General features: G+C 41.2%; 1 long non-coding RNA gene across 11 annotated transcripts; it reads right to left on the bottom strand.

The window, feature by feature from the left end:
- Positions 1-1,235: 1,235 nt before the first annotated feature.
- LOC148387766 (uncharacterized) lies at positions 1,236-13,736 on the bottom strand. 11 transcript variants are annotated; one of them, XR_015862673.1, is made up of 12 exons: positions 13,338-13,709; positions 13,169-13,226; positions 12,229-13,088; positions 10,898-12,128; positions 9,670-10,832; positions 8,684-9,595; positions 6,991-8,425; positions 6,570-6,898; positions 6,440-6,494; positions 5,410-5,548; positions 3,440-3,649; positions 1,236-1,623 (listed from the first exon to the last, which is right to left on the bottom strand). It is a non-coding gene; the product is annotated as an uncharacterized LOC148387766 (long non-coding RNA). The 11 variants fall into 11 exon arrangements; XR_015862671.1 differs by lacking the exons at positions 3,440-3,649; positions 5,410-5,548 and having other exon boundaries at positions 12,229-12,340; positions 13,061-13,088; positions 13,338-13,736; XR_015862669.1 differs by lacking the exons at positions 3,440-3,649; positions 5,410-5,548 and having other exon boundaries at positions 12,229-12,340; positions 12,990-13,088; positions 13,338-13,730.
- Positions 13,737-13,836: the final 100 nt, after the last annotated feature.

Here is a 13,836-nt window from a genome sequence, read left to right as displayed (position 1 = left end):
ATATATACAGTATATATATATATATATACAGTATATATATATACTGTATATATATATATAGTATATATACTGTATATAGTATATATACAGTATATAAAGACAGTAGGGTAGGGGGCGGGGCTTCGCCCCGCCCCCTACCCTACTGTCTTTTTGTAGGGCAGGCCCCGCCCCCTGCCCTGCTGTCTTTTTGTAGGGCAAGGGGCGGAGCCAGGGGGCGGGGCCATCTCGATGGGGGCGGGGCCAGCTGCATCGCCCCGCCCACTTGTGGGTGGGGCCCGGGCCATTTCGATGGGGGCGGGGCCAGCTGCATCGCCCCGCCCACTTGCGGGCGGGGCCACACTGGGCGTTTATACATAAATAAATGCGTCGACATGCAACCTATATGCATGTATTCAGACACAAAAGTGGGCCGGAGAAAGTTCCCACCACTGGGATCGAACCAGGGATGTACGGGGCATGAGGCCGTGTCACGAACCGCTCGGCCAGTGTGACGTGACAGCTGGCGGCCGCCAGCTCTCTTTTGTACTTACCCAGCACGCGCGGAGCGCAATACTGAACGTCTAAGAATGACTCGAAGTGAAAGCGGGGTCACTGCCGAGCTCGCCACGCTTGGCGAGTGGCTCCGTCGCTGCGCTTGAACACCTGAGACCCAGGGTTCGATTCCCCACCCTTGCTGCTGCTTGCGCCAAATACTGCCTGCGCCGCCTGCGCTGCCTGCGCCGCCCATGCCGCCCGCGGTCCCTGCCGCCTGCATACGCTGCGCTGCGACATTCGCTACATAGCGATGTCTATAAATAGACAGGCCTTTACCTGTACTAGTAAGTAAATTAACAACTTTTTAAGACTTTACAAGTTTTTTTTAAGTTTTTTATACCTTTTGTAATTTACTATTAATATTTTTTGGGCATGTGGTTTGCAAGTTTATTATGCAAATGTTGCTTTGTACATTTTAGAGACACACACATTGACGAGATAGCGGCAGTACTTATGTGTATTTGTTAGGTTGCTTTGGGCAGAATAAACCGCAAAAGACGGGTCACATTGACCCAGCTGTCTAATTGTACTATCATTTGTAATGTACTTAAAAATTTAAATGATTAAAATTGTTAAAAATTGTCACATACAGTTAAATAGAGCATCAGACAGGTTGAGGCAAATATCTAGCATGTGGTTTAGACGTCTATCATGCAAATGAGTTTGTTTCGTACTTTTAACACACATGCACACTGGCGAGATAACGGCAGTACTTCTTTATTTCTTAGGTTGTTTTGGGCAAAACAACAAAATGTGCATCGCATTGACCCAGCATCAGACAGGTTGAGGCAAATACGCTGCTACTCGGTGGCAGCATTTGGAATTCATCTAGCCTTTCTGATATGGTCAATTTCATAAGGATGCTGGTATGAATAAGAACACTCTGGCCTTTATTTCACTCTGAACTGGGTAGTACCACCCAGTACATGTACCGAGGCTGGCCGTGTTGTTACGCAACTGCTTTGAATTGAAAGCTAAGGTCCTGGAAGTTACACGCTATGTTTATACATTCAATTGACTATAGCAGCAACCTGGACTGGACAGCAGCAGCCTTCTTTGTAGTCAGACAGCCAATGGGGACGCCAAGCCCTGCAACAAAACATGCAAGAAGTTTCACATTCAAGAGATGGACCATCGATTGAGGCACATCGCGAATGATAACTGACACCAAAGTTGACTTTATTTACAAGACCACCAACAGCAAGCAAACACGCCACTGTTGATTTTATTCACAAGAATGCCCACATGATGCATGACTATTCAAAACAAACCAAAAAATGGCTCTGACCACATTAAAACAGCTTTTACTCGTACAGAAAAATGTACCAACATTCTGCAATATTGCAAAATGACGCAAAACAAAACATAAAAAAAAAAAGAAAAACAAACAATACATACAATACAATACATACATACATACAATACAATACATACAATACAAAAAAACAAAACAAAAAAGAAAACAAAACAAAAAAAACAAAACAAAAAACAAAACAATACATACAATACAATACACACAATACATACAAAAATAAAAAAAATAAAATAAAAAAATAAAAAAAATACAAACAATACAAACAATACAATACAATACAATACATACAATACAATACATACAATACATACAATACATACATACAGTACATACAATACAATACATACAATACAATACATACAATACATACAATAAAAAAAACAAAAAACAAAAAAAAAGAAGAAAACAAAACAAAAAAAACAATACACACAATACAATACATACAGTACATACAAAACAAAAAACAAAACAAAAACAAAAAACAAAAAAAAATAATACATCCAATACAATGCATACAATACAATACATACAATACAATACAATACAAACAATACAATACATACATTACAATACATACAATACAATACATACAATACAATACATACAATACAATACATACAATACATACAATACAATACAAACAATACATACAAACCATACAATACAAACAATACATACAAACAATACAATACATACAAACAATACAATACAAACAATGCAATACAAATACAATACAAATACAATACAAACAATACAATACATACAATACAATACATACATACAATACAATACATACAATACAAAAAAACAAAACAAAAAAGAAAACAAAACAAAAAAAACAAAACAAAAAACAAAACAATACATACAATACACAATACATACAAAAATAAAATAAAAAAATACAAACAATACAATACATACAATACATACAATACATACAATACAATACATACAATACATACAATACAATACATACAATACATACAATACAATACAATACAATACAATACATACAATACAATACATACATACAATACATACAATACAAAAAACAAAAAAAAAGAAGAAAAACAAAAAAAACAATACACACAATACAATACATACAGTACATACAAAACAAAAAACAAAAAAAAAACAAAAAAAAAAATACATACAATACAATACAATGCATACAATACAATACATACAATACAATACAATACATACAATACAATACAATACATACAATACAATACATACAATACGATACATACAATACATACATACAATACATACATACAATACATACAAAACAAAAACCCAAAAACAAAACTAAACAAAAAACAACAAACAAAACAAACAATACAAAACAATACATACATACAATACAAAAAAACAAAAAACAAAACAAAACAAAAAATACATACAATACATACAATACATACAATACATACAAAACAAAAAAACAAAAAAAAAACAAAAAACAATACATACATACAATACATATAATACAATACATACAATACAATACATACATACAATACATACAAAACAAAAAAACAAAACAAAAAACAACAAAACAAAAAACACAACAAAACAAACAATACATACAAATCTTGGGATTTCCTGGGTTGAGCTGGCTGGATGAAGTGGCTGGAGAGAGGAAAGTCTGGGAGTCCCGCAATCCGACGTGGATGGCTGGGTGGCTGGATGGATGGGTGGCTGGATGGATGGGTGGCTGGGTGGGTGGGTTGATGGGTTGGGTGGATTGGGTTAGATGGACGGATGGATGGGTGGCTGGCTGGATGGGTGGGTGGGTGGCTGGATGGGTGGGTGGATGGATGGGTGAACAAAAAACAAAACAAAACACAAAAAAACAAAACAAACAATACAATACAAACAATACAATACAAACAATACAATACAAACAATACAATACAATACAATACATACAATACAATACATACAATACAATACATACATACAATACATACAAACAATACAATACAAATACAATACAAACAATACAATACAAACAATACAATACATACAATACATAAAAACAAAACAGAAAAAAAAAAAAAAAACAATACATACAATACAATACACACAATACATACAATACATACAAAACAAAACAAAAACAAAAAACAATACATACAATACAATACATACAATACAATACAAACAATACAATACATTCAAAACAAAAAAAACAAAAACACAACCAAAAAAAACAACAAAAAAACAATACATACAATACATATAATACAATACATACAATACAATACAATACATACAATACAATACATACAATACAATACAATACATACAATGCAAAAAAAAACAATACATACAATACAATACAATACACACAATACAATACATACAAAACAAAAAACAAAAACAAAAAAACAAAAAAAAACAATACATACAATACAATACATACAATACAAAAAAAACAAAAAACAAAACAAAAAAAAAACAAAAAAATACATACAATACAATACATACAATACATACAATACATACAATACGATACATACAATACATACAATACGATACACACAATACATACATACAATACAATACAATACATACATACAATACATACAATACAATACAATACATACAATACATACAAAACCAAAAAAAACAAAAAAAAACAATACATACAATACAATACATACAATACAATACATACAATACATACAATACAATACATACAATACAATACAATACATACAATACATACAATGCAAAAAAAACAAAAAAAACAAAAAAAAATACATACAATACACACAATACAATACATACAATACATACAAAACAAAACAAAAAAAACAATACATACAATACAATACATACAATACAAAAAAACAAAAAACAAAACCCAAAAAAAAAACAAAAAAATACATACAATACATACAATACAATACATACAAAACAAAAAAAACAAAAACACAACCAAAAAAACCAACAAAAAAACAATACATACAATACATACAATACATATAATACAATACATACAATACAATACATACAATACATACAATACAATACATACATACAATACAATACATACATACAATACAAAGAAAAAAAAAAAAAAAAAAAAAACAATGCATACAATACAATACACACAATACAATACATACAGTACATACAAAACAAAAAACTAAACAAAAAACAAAACAAAAAAAAATAATACATACAATACATACAATACAATACAATACGATACAATACAATACGATACAATACAATACGATACAATACAATACATACAATACAATACATACAAAACAAAAAACAAAACAAAAAACAACAAACAAAACAAAACAATACATACATACAATACAAAAAAAATAAAAAAATACATACAATACAATACATACAATACAATACATACAATACAATACATACAAAACAAAAAAAACAAAAACCAAAAAAAAACAATACATACAATACATACAATACATATAATACAATACATACAAAACAAAAAACAAAACAAAAAAAACAAAACAAAAAACAACAAAACAAAAAACAAAAAACACAACAAAACAAACAATACATACAAATCTTGGGATTTCCTGGGTTGAGCTGGATGAAGTGGCTGGAGAGAGGAAAGTCTGGGAGTCCCTCCTAAAGCTGCTGCCGCCGCAATCCGACGTCCGGCTAAGCGGTGGATGGCTGGGTGGCTGGATGGATGGGTGGCTTGGGTGGATCGGTTGGGTGGGTTGGGATGGGTTGGGTGGACGGATGGATGGGTGGATGGATGGATGGATGGGTGGGTGGATGGGTTGGATGGACGGATGGATGGGTGGATGGGTTGGATGGGTTGGATGGGTTGGATGGGTGGGTTGGGTGGATGGGTTGGATGGACGGGTGGGTGGATGGACAGATGGACGGACGGGCGGACGGACGGACAGATGGGTGGATGGATGGATTGACATAGAACACAGAATACCCTGCCATACGCTACCATACACACAATGCATACAATACAATACATACAATACAATACCATACAATATCATACCATACTATATGCTCTGCATCTGGGAGTTACAATTATAGACATTGAGTAGAGTGGCAATGGCATGATATTTTTGCAACAATTACACATACCAACTCCAGTTTTATATTTAAAATATGTATACAATTATCAGTATATTGTAATGAGTTATAATAATTACAAAAGTATCCGAATTATAATAATTTAATTTTATCATCCATCAACTCACTCAAAAATGTCGGCATGAATCGAGCAGTCGACTAAACGGGAGAAAATCACGCTCGCAAATGTTTGTTGCATAACGGAAGGCGGGCGGGCGGGCGCCATCTTGGAATAGATTTGAACATGACGTAACAAATTTGTCACATTCATCAGTTTGCATAACACGGAAATAGCACACTATATGTAATGCAACATTGTTAATTTGACGAAACACAACGCCAAAGAGATTTGAAATACTGTAGCGGCAAAACGACAGCCGCGGTGGCCGGGACGAGTGTGAAAAGATTTTCAAGATATTTGTTCGCATCAAACAAACAAGGCGTCCGTCGTGAGAAACGGCAATGAACGACAAACATTTGATAGCTTACCCGAGAAACCGCCACACGGTCGGTGGCGCCTGCATTTGATAACTCGCCTTGAATCCTGCAACAAACAAACAAGGCGTCCGTCGTGAGAAACGCCAATGAACGACAAACATTTCCTAGCATGTTAGCTTACCTGAGAAACCGCCCGCTGCGCGGGTGATTGCACCGGTATTTGACAACTTCCCCAATTCACCCGAAGACATGACGTCACATCCGTCAATTCAAATCTTCCTCGCCTGCTCGTCCAATGGTGCTTTGCACACTAGCGTACCACGTGACAGGCCACTTCACACGCGGGCGGTTGCACCTGTCGCTCACCTCGAGACTGAAAACTGCCTTCAAAAACCTAAGTGCCACTTTGCCCGCCTCCTACCTCTGCCCAAATTCAGTCTGACCAATCACAGCGCAACTGAAATTGGCTTGACCACGCCCACCTCTCCGACAGGCAAGACTGAAACCTGCCTTCAAAAAAAAAAAAAAAAAGTCACAAACTTTATGCAGAAGTGAGTGAAAATCGACAAAGTACAGCTCGCGGGTAAGGTCGGGTCCCGAACCATGGTTCCATCGTGTTAGAGGCAATGACGTTTACCACTTGACCAAAGACTCGTGTCCATGACAGTGACAGAAGGGCAACCAACGCTCACCTCACGACTGAAAACCCAAATAGTGTTGGCTCGTGAGTGAACGATTCGTTCAAAGAGATTCTAAAGATTCAGTTCACCTAAAAGAACTGGAATGCACATCAGTACTTGGGGAGCTTCCGTAGTGGGTCTTTTAGCAGGCCCCGCCCACAAGTACCTCCACATTGGGTCACGTGACTAGCAGCTATTTACATACAATAAAATAAAGTATGAAAACGTTATTTAAAAACACACATAAAATCATACATACACAAGACCAATGCCGCTGGAACGAGCTGGACTAAAGGAAGACATCCGTTTAAATTGAAAGCTAAGGTCCTGGAAGTTACACGCTATGTTTATACATTCAATTGACTACAGCAGCAACCTGGACTGGACAGCAGCAGCCTTCTTTGTAGTCAGACAGCCAATGGGGATGCCAAGCCCTGCAACAAAACATGCAAGAAGTTTCACATTCAAGAGATGCACCATCGGTTGAGGCACATCGCGAATGATGACACCAAAGTTGACTTTATTTACAAGACCACCAACAGGAAGCAAACACACCTCTGTTGATTTTATTCACAAGAATGCCCACATGATGCATGACGATTCAAAACAAACCAAAAAATGGCTCTGACCACATTAAAACAGCTTTTACTCGTACAGAACAATGTACCAACATTCTGCAAGATTCTGAGTTCGGTGGCCATTTTAAAGCAGGGTTGCCAAAGAGGACTTACTGATCGCAACAGAGACAGTTTGTACACTTGTCGTTTGCATCTATGGGTGTCTGGCTACTTGGCTTTTGTCAACAATTTAGAATGCATCCAGCTTTTCTTTGTGTAGTTAAAAATAAAAAATCTGACACTGCATATTTAACAAGTCAATTTTGTTTCAGCCTAACTTTACAATTGTCTTGTCATTGAGAATGTCTCAAATGATTCCAGTTTGTATGCACGATAGACTGCCAATGCTTAAAATGGACCACTTGAATTCAGTTCACAGTTTAATTGCAGTTCAGTGGTACACACACACAATTACAGTACAAACAGTTCATTTCATGATTAAAAAAACAACAGTAAAACAACAATATGGCAAAATGACGCGGCGCTGAGAGAGAAAGAAAGAGGCATCATGCAGATAGCCAGTGTGCACACCCAGTAAAAAAGTGGAGGGAGGGAGGGATTTAGGAAAGAAAGGACAAAAGAAAAAAACAAAGTCATACTCTCCTTAAATGCTGGCTGGGCGCTTTGCCCTCGCCGCATCCGCACCCGTCCGTCTCGTGTCGGCCGCTCATCACGGGCGAAGGTTGGCTCCCCCCCCCGGCCGGTATTCGACGTTTGGACTCATCCTCCGCCTCGTGCCACTGCAAAAAGAAAAACGGCAGTCTGTTGCACGCGGTTCACTTCTGTGGACGTACTCATTACCTGTCTATTAAAGCGTGCTCCTATTTTAAGCTCCCTTTATTAATAGCGTATGTACACATGAATGTTTTTGTTTTCTTTTTATGTCTGTTCCTATATGAAGAATTCAATGCTTATAATTTCTTTCATTGTTGTAAAGTGCTTTGAGCTGCATTTCTTGTATGAAAGGTGCTCTACAAATAAAGTTTTTTTATTACTACCCTCTGGTCTCACGGTCCTCTCCAGTCCCTCTCTGCGCAGGCACTCGTCCGATCCACTGCCCCAGCAATCCTGAAAGGCAGACATATTGTGGTGGTTTTGGCAAGGGGAAAAATTCCACTAGCACCCCATCCCCCACCCCCCCCCAACCTTGACTGAGGTAGGTTTGAATCAGGTAACTAGCGGCACGCACGGGCTGGCGCATGTCTCATACGGCCCTCCCGCATTGGAGCGGTCCGGGTTATGAAATGTTTAACCCCTTACAAAAAGGGAGGGAGGGAGGGAGCGAGAGGAGATGAGAAAAAAAGAGGAAAACGTGACGTCACGAAGAGCGTCACGGAGAATCTCCTTGTCCTCGACACCGTCGACGACACTGGGACCCAGTCTGGCAGACATTATACCCTGGTATTCCACAAAGGGCAAGGTATAGCCACGTTCCACCCTGAGTGCACCAGGCCATGCAGGTACTGCCGGGCACGTTGGAGAAAGAGAGCGAGAGAGGGAGGAAGAGGGGGAGGGAGGGGGGCAGGGGGTGTCTACTTTGCCGATTCGTATCTAGAGGGTCACAGCAACCCAAATGCCCGTGCGTGCTACTAGTTACCCTATTCAAACCGACAGGGGTAGGGAAAGCACAAAAGAAAAAACAAAGTCATACTCCCCCCAAAACGCTGGCTGCATCTGCACCCATCAGTCTCGTGTGAGCCGCTGGTCACGGGCCAAGGTCCGGGTCTACTCCGGCCGGTGTTGGACTCGTCTTCCGCCTCGCACAAGTGCAAAAAGACAAACGGCTCTCAGTTGCATGCGGCTCACATCTGTCAACGTACTCATGACCTGCCCTCTCCCTGGTCTTGTGGGTGCAGCCCAGTCCCTCCGGGTGCAGGCTGGCGCTCGTCCCATCCGCCGCCCTGGCAACCCTGAACGGCAGACAAATAAGGAAATCAAATTAAAACTAACAAGTGCGTTGCATATTGGATTGCCATGTCACCACCTCTGGCCAGCCTTGGCCAGTCATGCATCAGGCTCCTCGTCAACACTTGGCGACTGCTTTCTTTGGGTGATTCCTTCCTTTGCACCCCGCTCACCAATCGCGGGTCTGGTGGCCTCCGTCCACCGGCTCTTTGTTTCATACATCGTCTCTTCCACCTTGCAAGACAAGCACAAAAGTCTCGCTGCGCCGTCGCTTGCGCTTGCCGTCGCTTGCGCTTGCCGTCGCTTGCGCTTGCCGTCGCTTGCGCTTGCCGTCGCTTGCGCGGTCGCTTGCGCTTGCCGTCGCTTGCGCTTGCCGTCGCTTGCGCGGTCGCTTGCGCTTGCCGTCGCTTGCGCGGTCGCTTGCGCTTGCCGTCGCTTGCGCGGTCGCTTGCCGTCGCTGCGCGGTCGCTTGCGCTTGCCGTCGCTGCGCGGTCGCTTGCGCTTGCAGTCGCTTGCGCTTGCCGTCGCTTGCGCTTGCCGTCGCTTGCGCTTGCCGTCGCTGCGCGTTTGGCACTCAATGAGGGCTGCACAACATTTTGGAATACCAACGATATGGCAGTATTGGGCCAGACCACAGCATTGAGCAAAGTTGTGCAAAATTTTAGGATGGAGAGGAACTATTTGATCGCAATGACATCACTTAGACCAGTTAACTTTAACTTGCATCAATGACTTATCTTCTAAACTCATTACAAATAGTTAGGAGGCCAGAAAACATGTTTCATTTGCCACATGAATAGAAAAATATCTTTGTTTTCCTAAAGTGCATGTCAACGACCTATACCACCATATGACGGTTTTCCAATCCAGGTGCAGCCCTACACACACGTCACCCACCATTGGTGTCCAAATGGTAGCCTCGGGCCAACTTGATCAACACACCACACGAATGAACGCAACACTGCTTTGTAGCACAAAATATGAATGGCAACATTTTGTGATTGATTGAATGAATTTGTGTCAAAGAATTCTCAATTTGATTCAGTACGCAGCCCTCAAACAGACATTTGGACACCGCCGGTGTGAACTAAAAAGAAAAGAAAAAAATCCATTTCACATGCACAAGCTGCGCAGGTCGACGCCTCCAGGGAAGCGGGTCTCCCTCAGAACTCTGCTACTTCAGAGCGATGCCACAGCGGTCCGTCCACCTCTGAGCAGATCGTGTCGCGTCCCGGTCGCCATCTGCACAAACAGAAACAAATGTTAGAAACTCAAAGAGCACCCCAAGTTGTAGGTCACTTGCTTACTTGATCACAGCGGTTAGGTACTCTTGGTGACGGTCACCGGGTCGAATCGGGCCATGCACCCCCCTTTTGCGTCCGGCCTGCAAAAGGTAGAACATGCAATGAGTTGGGCGCTGCTCACATCATTAAGTCTTCACCGTGGACCGGCTCGCCCCAACACCGCCCCCTACACCTACAGAACAAAGGACGCACAGTGGTACGTTAGGCTTCGATCAAGCACGACAGTGCTAGGTTAGAAAAAGACACAATGTGACTGTCTCGCTTCAACACCTAGGGGAGAACAAAGAACACAAGTACCACAGTGGTAGGTTAGGGTTAGAGGAAGTGCAACAGTGGTAGGTTAGAAAAAGAAAATGTCACAAGTCAAATTGCAAAATTGGACATTCGGGATCGGCTCGCTCCGACGCCACCCTACACCGAGGGGAAAGAACAAAGAAGACAGCAACTACGACAGTGGCAGGTTAGAAAAAGATACACAATGGTACAAGTCGTATGGCAAAATTGGACATTCAGCTCCACGTCAAAGTTCAGTTTTGTGTCCATCCACGGAACCACGTCCTCCCCCAAGTGGGCCGTCAATGGCAACCAAGCACAAGACAACGCTGGATCCAGACCAGCCACAACCACAGCGCACCTCGAAAGCAAGACCAACCATCAGAGCCCTAAACACTGTCCACACCTGCAACCTTTCCGTCGTGCACCCATAACCAAAGGCAACCACACTGCCCCCTCCTGGGCACATGATCCGCACACGTCGACTTTTGCAGCGCGATGCTTGATTCTTGACTTGATATGGCCATTGCTCCTTTGCATATGGCCATTGCTCCTTTGCATATGGCCATTGCTCCTTTGCTCCTTTGCATATGGCCATTGCTCCTTTGCATATGGCCATTGCTCCTTTGCATATGGCCATTGCTCCTTTGCATATGGCCATTGCTCCTTTGCTCCTTTGCATATGGCCATTGCTCCTTTGCATATGGCCATTGCTCCTTTGCTCCTTTGCATATGGCCATTGCTCCTTTGCTCCTTTGCATATGGCCATTGCTCCTTTGCTCCTTTGCATATGGCCATTGCTCCTTTGCTCCTTTGCATATGGCCATTGCTCCTTTGCTCCTTTGCATATGGCCATGGCTCCTTTGGATAGGCCATGGCTCCTTTGGATAGGCCATGGCTCCTTTGGATAGGCCATTGTGCATTTTCATATAGAATTGTCCCATTCGGCTCCTCTTGCAGCCTACAAAAACACAGACCGCCATTAATTGTGTGCTGGGAAGCTAAAACTCGACAACCATTGTGTGTTGGGAAGTTGAAACTTGACAAAAACAGGTTTTCACCTGATTTAGGACTACTCTTCCTCAGTGTCCTCAACATCACTGAAAGGGCTCCTTCAAGAGCCTCCTGCTTGCTTTGTATAGAAGGATGCTGGCTGGGCGGCAGTTTTTAGTGCTACAAAAGACAAGCAAATGATTGCAACAAAAATAGACATTGAGTCGAGTGCCAATGGCATGATTTTTTACCAACAATTATACATACTAGGAGTTTTACATTTGAAAAAAAATATTATATTGTAGTAAGTTATGATAATTGATCAAAATTATAGTTCATATTTGAATTTGATACATTCTAAGTAGAGTTTTACATTTGAAAAAAAATATAATCATCACATTGTAGTAAATTATGATAATTATTCAGGATTATAATTCATATTTTAATTTCATCATTCATCAACTCCCCTCACATTGGACAGATGATCCAGGTTGGCGGCGTCCAAGACGGGAGAAAATAACCCGGGCAAATGTTTGTTGCGGGCGGGCGCCATCTTTGAATGGATTTGGTCCGATTTGGACATGACGTAACATATACGTTGCATTCACCAGTTTGCATTCACCAGTTTGCATGACATGGAAATGGCACACGCATCATATAAAATAATTTAAAAAATGGTTAAGTTGACTAGAGTCAAACTAACATTTCCTATAGTCAGACAAACACGCGCTTATCGGCGGCGTCATTTGCGAACCGTCTACAGACAGACGAATGAAAAAAAATGCTGGCCAGCATGAAAAAAAACAACCGTGAAAGACATTTAAAACACCACCAAAACGCGCAACGACGCGACGCGACGCAAAGTGGATTGTGGCGTGCCGTGTCGTGCCGTGTCGAAACCTCAAGCACTCCCTAGACAGCGAAAATCCTGCAAGAAATAATAAATGGCATCGTAAGAAACTGCAAACATTTGCTCACGGGCTAAATGGCCTGCGGTCTACAATTTACCTCCAGGCCCACCGTCGCGGTGGACGTGACGTTGCCGAGTCACGAGAGTACGACAATCCTGCGACAAACAAAATAAATTGAAAAAAAAGGCTTGTGAGAAAAAGCAACAAAGCGTGCCGTCGTGAGAAACGGCAGGAGACGACAAACATTTGCTAGCATGCTCGCTTACCTGAGAAACCGTCCGCCGCCGCCGCCGCCGCCGCCGCCGGCCCGCGCTCGGTGACACCTGCATATGATAACTCCCCTTGAGCGAGCACACCTGTCTTCAATTGACCTAAAGCCCTGACGTCACATCCGTCGATTCAAATCTTCTTCTCCTGATCGTCCAACGGCGCTCGGCACACTGACGCCACCAGGTGGTCGCCTGTCATGGTGACTACTGTGGAAAGGCTTGCTTCGGACTATCCGTTGAAACTTTCAACACCGAACATGTTTGGATGGAGGATACCCTATCAATATGACCAAATCTCCTTTGGTTTCCGAGCAGGCTCTGGTCGAGTGGTTAACGCCATTGCCTTCAATCAAATGAAAATATTTGTATCGAGTATATTTGTATTGTATATTTGTAAACGTGCTTTTGTTGTGCAATTGACCCTTTATTTATTTATTCTCTCTTTTTTTTTTAACCTCGTGTAGTGTACCTACACATATTGTCATATCAAATGTCT

This window comes from Syngnathus floridae, chromosome 14, assembly GCF_059516105.1.
Source record: "Syngnathus floridae isolate MCC-2025c chromosome 14, RoL_Sflo_1.0, whole genome shotgun sequence".
Taxonomy (NCBI): Eukaryota; Metazoa; Chordata; class Actinopteri; order Syngnathiformes; family Syngnathidae; genus Syngnathus; species Syngnathus floridae.
Note: the sequence above shows the minus strand (reverse complement) of the source record. Positions and strands in the feature narration are given on the sequence as shown.